The sequence below is a fragment of the Cygnus olor genome, chromosome 2, assembly GCF_009769625.2.
Source record: "Cygnus olor isolate bCygOlo1 chromosome 2, bCygOlo1.pri.v2, whole genome shotgun sequence".
Classification (NCBI taxonomy): Eukaryota; Metazoa; Chordata; class Aves; order Anseriformes; family Anatidae; genus Cygnus; species Cygnus olor.
Window position 1 is genome coordinate 88,843,774 of NC_049170.1, and position 17,830 is coordinate 88,861,603.

General features: G+C 39.0%; 1 long non-coding RNA gene across 1 annotated transcript; it reads right to left on the reverse strand.

The window, feature by feature from the left end:
- Positions 1-1,376: 1,376 nt before the first annotated feature.
- LOC121065611 lies at positions 1,377-9,828 on the reverse strand. The gene is made up of 3 exons (XR_005817195.1): positions 9,773-9,828; positions 4,972-5,036; positions 1,377-2,792 (listed from the first exon to the last, which is right to left on the reverse strand). It is a non-coding gene; the product is annotated as an uncharacterized LOC121065611 (long non-coding RNA).
- Between the last annotated feature and the right edge of the window lie 8,002 nt (positions 9,829-17,830).

Sequence of the window (17,830 nt, forward strand, 5' to 3'; positions counted from 1 at the left end):
ATAAGACACTTGTTCAATTTTCTCTGATGACTTCAGAATAGTTCCTATCTAAAACAGAACTAAAAAGTTGGAAAACACTACCATGGATAGCAGAACATTTAGTAAACGCTACTATTAAAATTAACAAATTAAGTACAAGGAAAATAAATAAATACAAAATACATTGCTCTTTAAATTTTACAGAATGTAAAACTTTTTTTTTTTTTTTAAAAAAAAAAGAAGCAGAGGAAGAAAGGAAATAAAAATAGTGCTTTAATAAAATATTGTCATAGGGTGGTTCTGAAGTAGAGATGCACAGTGATGTTCAAGCAGTTTTTAATAACATATCATACTGGATGCACTATTTACGAATATGTAGTTAATATATGCACAGTCCAGAGCACATCTAAATCAAGGTCATGCATCCTAAGTGAAATCTGTATAAGCTACCCACCCATGAACACTGCAGAAGCAACTGGAAATCATCAGTGTCCCTGGAGGACTTTCAGATCAGTTCCCTGAGTCTCCTACCAGAGTGGGATCAGCTGTTCTCTGAAACTTCTTCTTTACCCTCAGCAACAACAACAACAACAAAAAACACTTCAATGATTAGTCTTCATGGTCTGAAGTAATTTATAATGGGGTGTTAGTGATTAGAGGGTTTAGACAGAAGGGTACACATACTCCAAAGGTTTGGACCCCTCTAATTTGATGAGCCAAGCCACTTTCACATCAAAGTGCAGCAACTTCAGTTGCTTTCACTTAACATTCTTTTTGATTTAGTCCTTATTTGCACTGTTATCAAGAACTCTTTGTGACAAACTATCTTTAAGATAAAGGGAAGAATAAATTCACTTGACTCTCAGCTGTTCTACACAAACTTTCCATTGTTTTCTTCTACTGGACATTTAGCGGTATGCTTTAGATTTGACCTAAAGGCTAAATCGCTTGCTCTTTCAGTAATTATTTAATAGGATCTTTCTCACCTACAACACTCAGAAATAACAAGACCAGGTTAAGAATAGCAGTATTTTCCTTCAGTCTTACTTGATGCATTAGCATCCCCCTAACAGAATTAAATAGATCATGCCTGTACATCAGTAACTGAGTCTCTAAACCACACCAAGAGACTCTGTTGACAAGTGCTGTAGACCTTTCTCCTGTCTGGTCTCCTCTTAGTTTCTAAACTCAGTTAAATCATGGATACACTACATTTATTGTGTCAACATCCTTACTCTAAATCCTTCTACATGATCTGATGCTGATATATATGAAAAATCACTAAAAACTCAGTATAGTAAAAGAGAAAATTTGAATTGCCTTTTGAGCCATGAAAGTAAGGTTTAGGGATGCTCTTTTATATGTACAGTGATTTTATTTTATGTTTTATTAAGCTGTTTGTATCAAAGATTTCAACAACTTTGAAGAAGGGTGGCATTAGAAGTTAAGAAACTCACTCTCCAAGGGTATCTTCATTGCAAAGAATTATTTCAACAAAAAAAAATAATCTTTTACTAATTTTCACCTGAAGATTCCAAAATAATTCCACATGATCACCTGTTCTTTTACTTTTTTACACTTTGGGGACACACTATGATTAAATGATTCATCTAAATTCAAACGGCGAGTATAATGCAGGGGAAACAGCAAAGTCCGACCTCACTGATCTTGTGGTCTAGATACTGGAATCTTCCATCTTAACATCAGTGTCCAGAAACAATTATGAGTGCAGGCAGAAATAATGAAGTGTTTATGCATTCATATATTTAGACAGAAACTTTTGTTCTCAGACTTGAAATTTTAAGTGTGAGTTACATGCATGAAACTATCATCTGGTATATATGAGAAAAAGAAGAGAAAAAAATGAAGAAAAAAAATACTCATCTAATGTGTATTGCTGGGTGGTATTTTGTGGTCATTACAACTAGTTTATTTTTGAAATGTGTTAGTAACTTGAAAAACTCCTATTACAACACAAGAAAGTCTTCATAGAAGTATTTAATTTAAAAGAAGTCTTGTGCTAAAACAGCAAAGTAATGCTTCCTTTCAGTGTTGTGCTGAAATGAAGAAAGTACTGTTTGGAAAAAATGCTATTGTTGTTATGGTTTTGCATTGGTGGTTTGGGTTTCTCTTCTAATTTAGAAAGTTAAAAGCGTTCTATATTCAGGGTGAAAATGTTTCTCATGAAAATCAGTGAGAACTCTTTTCTGTGACTTTAATTACATGAACATTTATTTCTTGTTTTCCTGGAAATTAAGTCATGTTGCACCACTGTTGTCTGGGCAAAGACATATGTTAGTTTGGTGACCTGTTATCTCCAGCTTCCTTCCATATCTGTTCTTCACCTTTGGATGGAAAACAAAGCCTACATATCCCCCCCACCGTCTTTTTACAGTAGAAAGATGAGAAGCAAGGGGACAAAATCTGGGAGATGGTTGGAGTATCTGAGCTGAAATAGAAAGGAGAAGGAAATGTGGGTTGAATTAATCTGATGTGGGTCTATGTAGCTTTTTCTTGTCAATGATGAACTTATTTTATTTTTGGACATTTAAAAAAAATAATCATAATGCAGCTGGATTCTGGTGTGCTCCTGGGTACCATCTAATTCCAGAAATACCATACTGTTGATTTAAAGCTAGGTCACACTTCAATAAAAATTCAAAACAGAAAGTAGAGCAGGTTTTCAGGTAATCCATCTTCCAAGACTTCTCTGAGATTGTATGATGGCATTCCTCTGACAGCTTCATGACACTTCTGAAAGTTCTTCAGGCAGACAGGACTTCTAAACTGGCTATTTCTACAAAAGAAAATCACTGAAAAAAAATCATTTATTTTTACATGAGAAAAAGACCATGACAGGAAATCCTAACTGTTGTAAATTACAATAAAAACAATAAACTAATAAATAATAATAATAATAATAATAAACTTAGCGTGTGAACCATAGTATAAGGAATTTCAAAATTAGCAGTACTTTCAAAGCACGTGTCAATTTTCTGTCTACATCTATTGTCTACTTCGTATAAAGCACATGTTCCTTTGTTTCATTATTTTTACAATAAACTTACCGCGTTTCTTATTTCTTAAAAGGAAGTGTGTTTTTTAGTCTATGACAATCTTACTTACTTCAGTTTAATGTGTCATCAGTCCAGACAATAATAATAAAGAAAAACAAGAATGTAATAAAAAACAAAAACTAATAAATAAATAATTTAAAATAATAATAATAATAATAAAAGAAAATAAATCAGCATATTTCTGCCTTAGAGATTAAAATTATCATGACTTACATGTGGCATTCCATTTGAACGTGTGAAAATGTATATTCTCACTCAAGCATGATAACTGGACTTGTATTTCTTATCACACTATCAAATTAAAAAAAAAATCTAGGAAAAAATGTGTAGGAATATAAAAATAAAATTGCTTTGACATTATTTCTGTGTGTATCTATATATATACTCTTTACATTTTCCACTAAAGTATGCTATTTGTATTTCCTGTTTCCTAAGCAAATTTAATATTGCATTGCATTTCCTTTATGGATTCTTTAGGCTAAAAGTATAAGTGACTATAAATATAAAACTTACACAGTGGGGAGAGGGATCCAGATAATTCTACTTATGAAACATTGTGTGGGGCTAAAGAGAATGGGGAAGAGACTGCAGAATAAATTATAGTCATCTGAGTGACAAATATTCAAGACATATTTGAGTAGTGGAGGGAGGTGGTTGCAGCAGCTAGACCAAAAAAATCTATAGGTGCATATTAGAACATGAGCAGCAAAATTTTGCCATGGAGTGAATGAGATTATTTGTATTTTTAAACAGCCATGAAAGCAGATGGATTTCTCTAACCTTAAGAAAATTAAACTATGTCTCAGATGAAAGTAGAGTAATATCCTCACAACAGAGAGAAAAGGCCCTCAAGAAAGCAAATTGTGCTGCTAGCTGCCTTGAGACAGAATTGAATCTGAGTCACACTGTCCAACAAACATTTCCTGACCCAGATACCTTACTGCCTACAGGTTTTCCTAAACTGATAGCCAATACAAAAAAGTGTCAGGAACCCATTGTTCTTGTATCTCCATGAAAGAAGAAGGCATATCCCTAACAGGAAAAACTTCCAAATTAACTTTTAAAATTAATTAACATGTATATAATACTTTCTGTATTACAGAACCTTCTTGTCAACTGTGGATCATTAGCTTATGCTAATCAGTTCACATCAAATAATACATACAAATAATAAATAAAACTCCTAGCATAGACCTTGTTTCTTACACAAAAGATTCATTTCAAAACTGAGGAATCTCAGGTATTGTTTTCAAGGTTTTCATGCTAGTAATATCCACTTGGTAGTGTAATTGCAGGCCTATGCATTAAAATAAATAAATAAATAAAAACACAAAGGACATTTACCCTGGAGATTACATGTTTCTGCATTGCAATAATACTTTTATGTTGACTTGACCAACACAAAGATTTTTTTCCCCTCTTTCTTAGAGTTATGTTTATATTGTGTGTATTTTTAGCTTGTTCTGTAGCATGCCAGGTTTTCAAACACGGCAGAAGTCCCACAGAGGATATCTATGTCTGGTAAAAGTGTGCAAATATGGGGTATTGTAAACTGCACACATAAAATGATGCATGCACAAACGCTTCCACACTGTGCCAGTCTACACGGCTTTGGTTTTCTGGCTTGCAAATACAAATTAATGATGTTGCCACACATAATGTGATGAGCTTCACATCCCAAAAATTCTGTATAGAAACTAAAGCCCGCATAAACTTTGGAAAAAAACATACTTGGAAAACAATGTTCTGGAAATTTTATTAAATTTTGCCATACTCACATGAAACTATTTTTCTTATTAGTTGAAGAGAAAGATCATTCCTGATAAACATTGATAGTCATTTGTCATTTAGGATTATTATTATTAAATACATATTTCTATACATTTTTTTTTTACTTAAGTTTTTTAAAACTTACTTTGATCTGTTTTTCATTGCTGAATCTCTTAGTCATGCATGGACAACCAACCAAGCTGGGGACAACTGCAAACAAAACAAGTTGAAAAAAATTACAATTTCACAGTCATTTGCACTCTGTTCTCAACCAGGGCTCTCCTGCACTGAAAGATCCTTTTAAAGTTAGTCAGTTGCAATCTCATAATCGCAAACCCAAAAGTAGGTTTTATCTCTCTGTGTCTTTTGTGAGACTTATTATTTACCTAAATTAAAAAGGCAAGGAATATAATTTGAGCACAGAGGAAATTTTCTGATATTTTCTTATGGCTTTTAACAATCCCTTCTCTTAGTACATAGTGCTATATTTTAAATGATACACTTTGGCTCTCAATTGCTATTAATGTCAGTTTGGAACAAAATGTTGTTATGTTTAGAAATAGGATCTGGGCTCATAAGTCAAGGAGGTACTTCTGAAAATATTACTCAAAATTATTTCTCCCAAAATTGTCCTTGGATGGCCTAAATTTCCACTCAAATAATCTCAGAGTAGCATAAAATCTCATATACAGCTTTTGGTTTTGTGTATTTCATGTTCCATATTTATTGCACAAAAAGATATACTTAAAATAAGACTTTAATAAATAATCATGGCTGAAAAAAAAACACATACTGTCTGAGACAGACTCACAAGCCTGCCACAGCACAAACATCTCCTGCTACGCAGAAGACAAAAGTTCCCTCATCCCGCCAGGTAGTAGGGGGAGACCTAGGCCAAGGAGGGGAATGGAGGCAGGTTCCTGTTCGGGGTGGTAGGCGAGCCCTGTCCCTGCCCACCTCACCTTCCCATCTACCCTTATATAACAGATATGAGGGTCTAGAACACGACAGTCAGAACAACGAAGTAGACGAAAGCCCATCCCAGCTGGAGAGGATGCCTAAGGCAAGGCAACCTACCCCCCGCATTGCTACATCAACTGTCAAAAAAGAAAGAAGGGTTATTGTCATGGGGGACTCCCTTTTGAAAGGGACAGAGGGCCCAATATGCCGACCGGACCCAACCCACAGGGAAGTCTGTTGCCTTCCTGGGGCTCGGGCGAGAGACTTTGCTAAGAAAGTCAAGCGCCTGGTACAGCCCACCGACTACTACCCGCTACTAGTCTTTCAGGCTGGTAATGACAAGGTAGCAACGAGAAGTCCGAGAGCGATCAAAAGGGACTTTAGGCCTTTGGGGCGACTACTTAAAGGATCAGGGGCACAGGTTGTGTTTGCCTCTGTCCTTGCGATAGGGGGGATCGATGTTGACAAGCAGACTCATCACGTTAACATGTGGCTTCGGGACTGGTGCAACCAGCAGAATTTCGGGTTTTTCGATCATGGGAAGGTCTACGCAACACCGGGCCTGCTGGCACCAGATGGGATGCGCCTCTCCCAGAGAGGGGTGAGGATTTTTGCTTAGGAGTTGGCAGGGCTGACAGATAGGGCTTTAAACTAGAGTCGAAGGGGGAAGGGGATAAAACCAGGCACACCGGTGATGAGCTAAGGGATGGTGTGCTAGAATCAGATGGACTGTGTGCTAGTGAGGCCGTTCGGTCGACTACACAAGGTGCTGCATGTAGGGAGGCGCATCTGAAGTGCTTCTACACAAACGCACGCAGTATGAGGAATAAAATGGGTGAGCTAGAAGTCTTGGCCCAGTCCCGCAGCTATGACATCATCAGCATAAGCAAAACCTGGTGGGATGAGTCCTGTGGCTGGTGTGTTGCAATAGATGGTTACAGGTTCTTCAAGAGGGACAGGCAGGGTAGGCGAGGTGGCGGGGTGGCAATGTATGTGAAGCATGGGCTGGGCTGCGTGGAACTTCAGGTTGGCGATGGCAAAGTTGAGAGCCTCTGGGTAAGGATTAAGGGACGAACAAATAAAGGGGATGTCATTGGGGGAGTCTATTACAGACCACCCGGCCAGGACGACAACGCCGATGAATTATTCTTTGCAGAACTAAGAGATGCCTCGAGATCAACTCCCCTTGTCCTTATGGGGAATTTCAGCTTGCCAGACGTCAACTGGGATCACCACACGGCTGACACGAGCAAGTCCAGGAGGTTCATAAAGCACCTAGATGATAACTTCTTGGTGCAGGTACTAAGAGAGCCAACTAGGAAAGGTGCCCTCCTAGATCTGTTGCTGGAGAACAGAAAGGGTCTTGTGGGAGACTTGGCAATTGGCGGCCGTCTCAGTCATAGTGACCATGAAGTGGTTGAGTTTAGAATTTATGGTGACAGAAGGAAAACTGTCACCAAAACTTCAGCCCTGGATATGGGGAAAGCAGACTTCAGGCTGCTCAGGGAACTAGTCAGCAAGGTCCCCTGGGAAACTGCTTTTGAAGGCATTGGCGTCCATCAGTGCTGGTCAATCTTTAAGCACTGCCTGCTAAAAGCACAAGATCAGGTGATTCCAAAATATCGGAAGTCAGGCAAGCGGGGCAGAAGGCCGGCCTGGCCGACCAGGGATCTTCTACTGGAGCTTAGCCATAAAAAAAAAGTGTACGTCTGCTGGAAGGAGGGTGAGGCGACAAGGAAGGAATACAGGGATGCTGTTCGTGCTTGTAGGGAGAAAATTTGTGTGGCCAAAGCCCAACTAGAGTTGAAGCTGGTCGTGTCTGTGGGAGACAATAAAAAAGGGTTTTTTAGATATGTGAACAGGAAAAGGAGAACCAAAGAAAACATAGGTCCACTACTAGATGGGGAAGGTCTCCTCACAGACAATGACATAGGCAAAGCAAAGATGTTTAATGCCTTCTTCGCCTCTGTCTTCAACACTGATGATGGGCTTCAGGACCCAGGGTACCCTGAGCCGGAGGACCATGATGGTGGGAATGACAAACTCCCAACCGACCCTGAACGTTTGCGGGATTTGCTGCTCTACCTGGATCCATACAAGTCCATGGGTCCGGATGGAATTCATCCCAGGGTGCTTAAAGAGCTGGCTGACGTCATCACGGGACCTCTCTCAATTATTTTTCAATGATCTTGGGAATCTGGGGAGGTCCCATTGGACTGGAAGCTGGCAAATGTTGTGCCAATTTTCAAGAAGGGTAAGAAAGAAGACCCTAGCAATTACAGGCCTGTCAGTCTCACATCAGTGCCTGGTAAAATTATGGAGAGGATGAGCCTTGAAGTTATTGAAGCGCACCTGGGGGACAATGCAGTCATTGGTCCCAGCCAACATGGGTTCATGAGGGGTAGGTCCTGCCTAACAAATTTGATTTCTTTTTATGATAAGATCACCCATCTAGTCGATCAAGGGAAAACAGCTGATGTGATCTTTTTGGACTTCAGCAAAGCTTTTGACACGGTTTCCCACAGGATCCTACTGGACAACATGTCCAGCATACAGCTAAACAAAAACATCATACGATGGGTGAGCAATTGGCTGACAGGCAGGGCTTAAAGGGTTGTGGTAAATGGGGCCACATCTGGCTGGTGGATGGTCACTAGTGGGGTCCCTCAAGGCTCCATTTTAGGGCCAGTCCTCTTCAATGTTTTTATAAATGATTTGGATGTAGGACTAGAAGGTGTTTTGAGCAAATTTGCCGACGACACCAAACTTGGAGGAGTTGTGGACTTGGATGAGGGTGGAAAGGCCTTGCAGAGAGACAGATTGGAGAGCTGGGCGATCACCAACCACATGAAGTTTAACAAAAGCAAGTGGCGGGTCCTGCACCTGGGATGGGGCAACCCAGGCTATACGTACAGACTGGGCGACGAGACGCTGGAGAGCAGCCCCACAGAGGGGGATCTGGGGGTTGTGGTTGACAGCAAGTTGAATATGAGCCAGCAGTGTGCCCTGGCAGCCAGGAGGGCCAACCATGTCCTGGGATGCATCAAGCACGGCATTGCTAGTCGGTCGAGGGAAGTGATTGTCCCGCTTTACTCTGTGCTGGTGCGGCCTCACCTCGAGTACTGTGTGCAGTTCTGGGCACCACAGTACAAAAAGGACATTAAACTGTTGGAGAGTGTCCAGAGGAGGGCGACGAAGATGGTGAAGGGCCTAGAGGGGAAGACATATGAGGAGCAGCTGAGGTCACTGGGCCTGTTCAGCCTGGAGAACAGGAGGCTGAGGGGGGACCTCATCGCAGTCTACAATTTCCTCGCAAGGGGGAGTGGAGAGGCAGGTGACCTATTGTCCGTTATCACCAGTGACAGGACCCGCAGGAATGGTGTGAAGCTGAGGCAGGGGAAGTTCAGGCTTGACATCAGGAAGAGGTTCTTCACCGAGAGGGTGGTTGCACACTGGAACAGGCTCCCCAGGGAAGTAGTCACTGCACCAAGCCTGTCTGAATTTAAGAAGCGATTGGACTGTGCACTTAGTCACATGGTCTAAACTTTTGGGCAGACCTGTGTGGTGCCAGGAGTTGGACTTGATGATCCTTATGGGTCCCTTCCAACTCGGGATATTCTATGATTCTATGATTCTATTCTTGTATCTAAATAACGTTTTATGGTTTTTATCTCTTTGTTTAAGGAATGTGCACATCGTAGAAAGAAGAGATGTTAAATCAAATGAGTAAGTATTTGTAGAATCTATGTGTAGATTTCTCCTTTTATCCAGTCACATATTTTTGGCAGTTCTTCATGTCTAGGACCATAAAAACTGGTCCTACCCATCATATACATGCATACCAGTTTAAAAACACATCAACCTGCTCTATTTCACTAACAGGAAAAAATCCTATGCCTTTCTGTAGCATTGAAAAAAGCCCAACCAACAAACTTTTTATTTTGAAAACCTGATGTATAACAAAACAAAACCCTCAAGTCCCTTACCATGGACAGCAGAGTTCTTTCCAAGGACTTAGCAGGCTCAGGATCAGGTTCTGCATTTCAAGCCAGAACAGAATTATTTGAAAAAGCCTCTTGCCTTAAGTGATCGGTGCTTTTCATATCACAGTCTCCTGAAAAAGAACCTCTCAGATGTGTTTACTTATGGTACCTTTTTAAGCTTCTGAAGTGATCCAGAATACGTACACTCAGTTTTAGCAGATTAAAAAAAAAAAAAAAAAGAGAGAGAATGAATACACTAACAAAAACCTGGGCAGCTACAGAAGATATGGGCATCAATAATATGTTTCTGAGATACTCTGTTTTGCAGCTTATTGGTACTTATCCTAGAGTTTTGAAAACTTGTAAAATGTCGTGTTGAACAAACAGTAAAATCATGGTGTTACCCATTTCAAAATGTCAAAGTATAGCAGCTACAATTTGTCATCAATTTTTTATTTTTAGTTTTCACCAATGGGCAACTTCATATTTTGGGGTTCTCTCAGTAAGAAAAAATCAACTATTCTCTTTTAATTATAGCTGGTACTTCATATCATTGCAGTATATTTCTTTTTTTATTATTATTATTCATTATATAATAACAAACTATCAGTATTTGGGTGTGTGTAGAAACAAACTTTTAGGTACAAAACTTCTCCCCTTTTTGCATTCAAAACTCCTATTAATATTATCCAAAAGCAGGAGTTTCTAAGGAAAGCAGAAATGAGTCTTTTAAATATGTTTTTTTTTTTCTTTGTTGCCATGTTCTTCTTCCTCTGACAAAACAGATCTTTTACTTAAGCTTCCCCATTTGTCACCTTTATAATTATCAGTCTCCTTATAAAATAAAACAAAACTCAGCCTAGACCCAGAATACATTGTGCACTTCTGGCCCCTGAAGACATGCATGATCTATGAAGGTCACTAGAAGATCCTGAGAGACTACTGAAATGCAGTTCCCTGACACAAGTACAGGAAGTTCAAGAAATGTGTTTCTCTTGTGCCAGGCTGCAAGAAAGAGGATTACAGGTGTTTTCTGGTTGGTCTGAGTGGCCCTATCACATGAAGCTGTAAGACATCCCCAATTTTATGCCCCAAGTGGGGCAGCTCGTATTAGGGTTCAGTGACTATTCACATTTTTAACCAGAAAATGAAGGCGCAGCAGGAAAATGGCTTGGAACTGCAGGCTACACTGCCTGTATAACATTACCACAAAGCACGACTCGTCTTCCGCAGTTTGTCTTTGTTGCTGGGGGGGAGCTTTGTTAGCAGAGGGGATTATTCCTCCTTTGGCTACCCTGGCTGGTGATGGAAGGGGTGACCAGTTAAACATGCTGGTCAAGGGGCACCTTCTACCCACTATGGATGTGGAGACACCATAAGAAAGCAGGGAAACCTGAGGCAGACTGACTCCCTGGCAGCATCCTCATCTACTCTGACACTGGCAGTGCTTGCTGGTGGCTGTGCATGGGGGCTGACAGGCAGATGGGAAGGCAGCCCAGCACCTATAGGCTTTTGCTGCACCCTCACGATGCTTACCCAGGTTCCTCCAAAATTTACATTTTTTAAGTCTAACCTTATTACAAATTCTTATTTGTCTCATAGTTTTGTTTCCTAAAAAGCTAGTAAGCCATGCCTAGCAGCTCCAGTGTACCAAGCTGACAAATAACATTGGTATTGGAAGTTACTGTCAAACCATTAAATGTGGTTTGCAGTTAGCCATCTTTAGGGACTGATGTGGCTGTGCAGCCCTTTTGGAACATATTTGACACTGCTCACATTATAAGACCCTAACATTGCCAGAAATCTTCACAGTATTATTCTATGGCACGAATGAATGGCTGCATAAACAGTGTGACACCCTGAAGTTTGCTCCAGTTATATTTCCCCACCTTCAGTTTCTGTCCACAATATGCAAATAGTTGTCCTCATAGAGACAATTACTCAGACAAAAACACAACTACATGTAATATTTCCACAACTCCTATTTTCCAGGATAGTGTTCTAATACAATGTCTGCCTTTTGTACTCTCAAAACAAATCAGAACTTAATAATAGAGCAAGCATAGATATGTACAGAGAGTGCATTAAAGTCACCTCCACTTTTCCTAACAAACACATTGCCATCTGTCATCGCTGTAACAGCCTGTGAAGGCAAAGGAATTTCAGTTTGAAGAAATGATCTAGAAAGAACCACTCACTGCATTTGCATTGATTACTGCAAATGTGCTGCTGGAAGGGCAAACTTGTTGGGGAACAGGAGTCTGAACTCTTATTATCTCACACAAAGGTACAGGAGGGAAAATGGGAACCTAGAGAAAGGCATAATTATAGTGTCTTCCTGTCAAATGGCTGGAGGGATAAAATGTCATCTTCCTGCATAATAAATAAATTAGAATTTCAATATTTAAATCCTCATCAGAGAGAAGATCTGTCACAGAATAACCATTAATTTCTATACTGCCTCTAGGGTAATTTTTCACCATTGAGGGCATTTTGACTGTTAAATGCTAATATGAATTAAACAAATGCTTATGAAGTCTGAGATATCTAATCAAGAAAACGCAGAAAAGATTAAAATGACATTCCCTCCTATCCCCCCCCTCCCCCCCTGCTTATAACAGTTGCTGGTTGTGATATCCAGATGTGAAGCATCTAATGAGCATAATAGCATCTATTTTAGGAACTACTGTAGCATCAATATTATTTTGCAGATCACGATGCATTAGAAAAAAATTAAAGACAAGGAAATTGTGGTGTCCCTGTCATTTGATTTCATCAGTGGCACTTTGTAGCTCATCCTTGAAATCTGTCAGAATCTCAGTAAACAACATTACTTCAGTGTCATCTATATTCACCAGAAAGTCCTAATAGCTGCTGAGGTAACCTTGACTGTCAGTCGTGAACAGGAATGGTAACCAATAGTGACCACAATTAGGGGTCTGGTCACATCATTCTTATCCACATAGTCTTTTCTTCACCTTTCTTCAACTTTATATTTCCTTGTAACCTCACATCCCTTCATTCAATCTAATGGAAGATTTGTAAGGCAAATCTTACATTAATCCTTCTCCAATGGATCTTTTCTTTATATCCATTAAAAAGAGGTAATAACAATATAAAATTAATATTTTTGCTCAGAAATTACAAATAATTAAAGTTGCCATTATACAATAATGAGGTATATAGTTCCATGTAAAATAAAATAGTAATAATAAAAATTATAATGATATCTTTCTTCAGTCCCTTTCTTGATAAAATAGGTTCTCAAGTAGCCTACGCCTTCTACTAACACCCTTCTTCCAGCTACTTCTCTCCCTCAGCGTTGCACTCTCTGTGACCTTGTGCATTCTAGAAGACAATGTAATGAGGAGCAGCCATAGTTCAGGAGACAGAGCAGCAGCAGGTGAATACAAAGATCATTGCTGAAATCCTTGGATTTGTGAAATAGCCCTGAAGTTATACAGAATAGTCACTGGAAACAGCTTTTGGGAGAATAAATAAATAAATAAATAAAATTGTCACCTGAATTGCCTGTCTGGATTTGAACTTAACGTGTTAAGAGAAATATATATTGGTAACTAAAGTGACATAGTCAAGTTTATCAGGAATGTAACTGGGCAAACTTCAAAGACACCATTAATACAGATGCACCAAGCAGCTGCACCAAGTGCCAGACACAGATGAAGAGACATTTCTCCTCTCCTACCAACATGGTCAGCACTAACCTTAACGTCCACTTAGCAGAAAACTTTCCCCATCCTGTATCAGCAAACAAGTGATCACTATTCCACCCCTTTTTCATCTGGTTAGTTATCTAGATACTTATTTTTCTTTTTTTCTTTTTTCCCTTGTTTGTTACCATAGTGATAGAAAGCACAAGGTGAGAGCACAACATTTTGTGCACAAAGCAAGGAAGGCAAGGATCACCCACTAGACTTACTGGCAGAGTGCTTTAAGTAAGCTCCTTTGCTGACAATAGAAAGGCTTTTTTACGATAACACTTGGGTGTTTTTATAGTTATTGTGCTTTAAATAGCTTGCTGAAAGCTCATCTGAGAAATGTCATGACCCTGGGCAATCCAACTATGCTTTATTTTTTCTGTTTCCCACATCATCATCATTAGGAGGGATAATTCAGGAGGGCAGATCTGGCTTTCAGCTATACCCATGAAACCTCTGCATCTTCAAATCAAGGTCGTAGTAACATGTGTGCTTGGAAGTAAGGTTGTGTGGAGATAGCTCAGGGTATGACGCACCGAAAAAGCCTTTGTTACTGCTGCCAAGTTGTCAGGCAAAAAGAACCTGTCTTAATTGTTAAAGCACAGAATGAGCTTCCAGGTTGGCAACTCACACAAGGAAAGCATCTCTTGAAAATTGCTGCAGAGTGCAACAGAGAGCAACATTAGGAGGCAACTCAGGCACTTCTCATCCATGAAAACAGTATGTAGAGTTGTTCATCCAGGGTACAAATAATTCATCTTCATTTACAAGTACCCTGCAGAAATACATGCTTGTACTTGGGAACACCACTCTCTTTACAGCTTTAACATTATTTCTGAATCTTAGAAAGCATCTCTCTAGCATACAAGGCCTCACTAGAAAACACTGCCAAGAGAAGAAAAAGAAGAGAACTTCTTTTTAAGAACATTTGATAAACTATGAGTGAGAATTCCTACTGGTGCAAGAGACAATGATAAGTAGTAGTCAGGAGAGGTTTCCACAGACAAATGAGAGTGTAGCTGAATAATAGCATGTTTTGCTCATTTAGCTCCTTCATTGCTCAAAAGCAAGGTTTGCATCTACAATTTCAGTAGGTACTTGGAAAACTGAGAAAACAAAATAATGTCTTATTTGAGGATTGCAGAGTGTTTATATTAGGAACTCTGATGCATATTTTGTATCTGAAAGTGATGTGTTTTGTTAATCGTGGTTTAAATAAAACTTAAGTGCATTTTTCTTCCTTATGGCATCCAAATATTACTACTCCTCAAAGAATAACAGTTCCATCATTTGAGAAAACTAAAATTAATTAAGTAATTAAATAAAAATATTGACCTTTGTTTTCTCCTTTCTTTCTGATGTGTGAAGTGACATTACATGACTGCATTCACTATTCATTAATGTAAGTCACTGTTTATAGTGCAGTCCCACAGCAGTAAATGTGGCCAAGCTTTACAATCTTATGCCATTAAATATCTAACATTTTATTCCACTCAGTTGTAGAGAATGTGCTGAACAGGTAAGAGAATAATTTCACTCTTCTGTCTGTATCATGTTATTTTACTAGTTTCTTTAAAATAGTGGTATGTAAGCATTGTCAGAGTGGAAAGGATTCTGCAGAAAACAAGTTCCACAAGAACAGATCTAGAGTAGTATTAGCATCAAATTACTTTACTTCAGTGTGTTTCTTTACAAAACAGGGTTGTATGCAAGTCTTATACATAGGAGAAAAAAAAATAATTTCATTTTCGTGTGTTCTAGAGAATATTAGAAAATTGAACTCCCTCAGCTCATAGTGGACTTTAAATATCTGCTGCCAGACAGAAATCCCTTCTGACAGGATTCCATTTACTGAGTCCTTTGCATTCCAAGGGATCTACTATGTTTCAGTCAAAGAGAAAGGAACATAATACAGAAGATGTTGTCTGCTGTGGATGACTGCAACCAACTTCAACATGCCTGTAAGAAGTTTTGTAGAAGAATGCTACTTGTTGAGCATTTCTTTGGTGAAAGTAGTTTAGATTGAGCTTAACACTGAACGCTGACAAAGATGCAATGAGAGAAAGATGGAACATGTTTAAGAGGAGTGGAAGATGTTCAATAAATTAGAAGCAGCTATTCTTTTAAAATTCAAGCCATTTGGATCACCCTCACCGGTAGACTGAGAATCAGCAATGTCTAACCCAATAAAAAGCATTAGGAGCAGCAACTAAATGTTTTGTTATGAATATTCAACATGACATTTATATCCTCTTTGCTTACAGAACATTCAAGGCTAAAGAAATAGCAAGCAAGATGCATGCCTGACTTTTCAAAATTGATACCAGTGGAGAACGAATTTGTTCTACCATCTTTTTAATCACCTCATTGAAAACACCACTCATGTCCTGCAGCAGTAGACAAGAAAAGGGGATAATACAGCTTCTCAGATGATTACGTGAAAATTCTAAGACAGATTAATATTAAATTCAACTAATAAGTGATAAACAGATTTAATGTGGAATGAATGGCATGAGGACAATCATCAGAATCATCAATGCCCTGAACATTACTATTTAGGTGTATTTCTCTCATTTCCAACAGCATGCATAAGATAAAATCTGTTAGAAAATCAAACTGTGTTTTCACAGCTGCAACTTGTGTCAGACTAGAAGCAAAATATATGGCTGCAGTGATTCAGAGCACTACAGCTATGAGAAGGTGATGCAAAGCCAGTACATCTTAATGGCTTATCTGGCATAAGCATCTAGAAGGCAGGGCAGTTAAAGTGACAGGTTGTGCCCCCTTAGACCTAGACACATCTTGTAGTTGCATTAAGTTTCACTGCAAAAAATATGCTACCTTTCTGTTGTTTTAACTGTAGTTTGAGGATAGCGTCCAGAGTGCAAATGTGTCTGCTTGACTGAGTGTCATACCCCTGCAATTTTCAGCTGTCTTGTCATTTGCCCACATAACACATACATCCTGACATGCACATTAGGATGTGCTGTGTTGCTTGCATCCAAAGCAATCAGCCATGGCTAAGTCCTCCCACTATGGCATTAGTCTGTGGTTTGATTCTATGTAGTCTGGCAAATCAAGCTGCTGAGTGAAGGGTAAACAATATCTTGCACTTAAGTTTTAACTTTTTGCATATACATTTTGTAGACTAATGACATACAGCCCAAGGATATTCCCATGTTATAAGTTCCAAGCTGTGATTAGTATTTAATGTGACTAGTGATGCATATCCGACAGATGTGTTCTTAAAAACAAAGAAGACCTAGTCTCTTATATCTTTGAAAATAGCTTTTTCTCCATTCGTGCACAGAATTTACATAAACCTTTTCACTTTAAAGTGTTCTGGTGCCCAACCCTGTAGCAGACAAACTTGATCTCTAGCTGATTTAACAGAGAGAAGTCTCTCTACTGTATGTCACTCTGCATCTTTATATACTAAAAGAGAGCATATATAATGAAGACAGTAACAAAAGAGAAGAACAGAACCGTAAAACAGATAAGACTTACAATTAGAGTGAGCTGGCAGGATCTGTAGTCTTGTTTAACTCACAGGGTTATCAGTGTATGTATTCAGATGCAAACCTTGACCCAGCTCCAGGAGAAGCTGCAATCCTGACAGATAACACACATACAAAAAAGATTGCTTGACACATTAAAGCAGTGGTTTTCAATTTTATGGGTGAACATTCCCTTTAATAATGTGAACTGTCACTGAGTCTGGTGTTAAAGCAGGTCCCAGATGATCAGCACTTCATTTGCAATGTTACAGGGCAGTACTTGAGACTGACAGAGGCAATACTTAGACCATCTACCCACTCAAAGTAAAGTTTAGCAACTGATATGCTGATTGTAATATATCTATATATATAAAAATTAAAAATGTGCATGCCTTTCTAGATTTAAAATTTTCAATTATTTCCACTCTTTTCTCACTACTGATGATTGTGAGGGCCTTAATACTTTATTATACAGATGAAGGAGGTTCACATTATCCCAGCCTTCCTGGGATGTGCACACATTAATCTCTCTGGATGTCTGGGCCCTAGAGTGGGGAGAGAGTGACTGGAAAGAGGCAAAGAAAAAGCAAGACTTTGCAGGGGAAAGTTGGTGCATCCCAAAGCATCACTGCAGCAAAAACATCATGAAAAGAAGAAAAGCTTACCTCAGGCTGTTTCTCCTGTCCCAGATGTAGAAAGTATGGCTGAAATCACTTTTTCTATTACAAAACCTGAAACTCATCCAGAAATTCCAAGAAACAAGGACATAAATTTTCTTCTACAATTTTGAAAAAAGCTGTCTCTTAAAGGAAAACAAGCTATTGCTCATAGTACCAGTCACAATC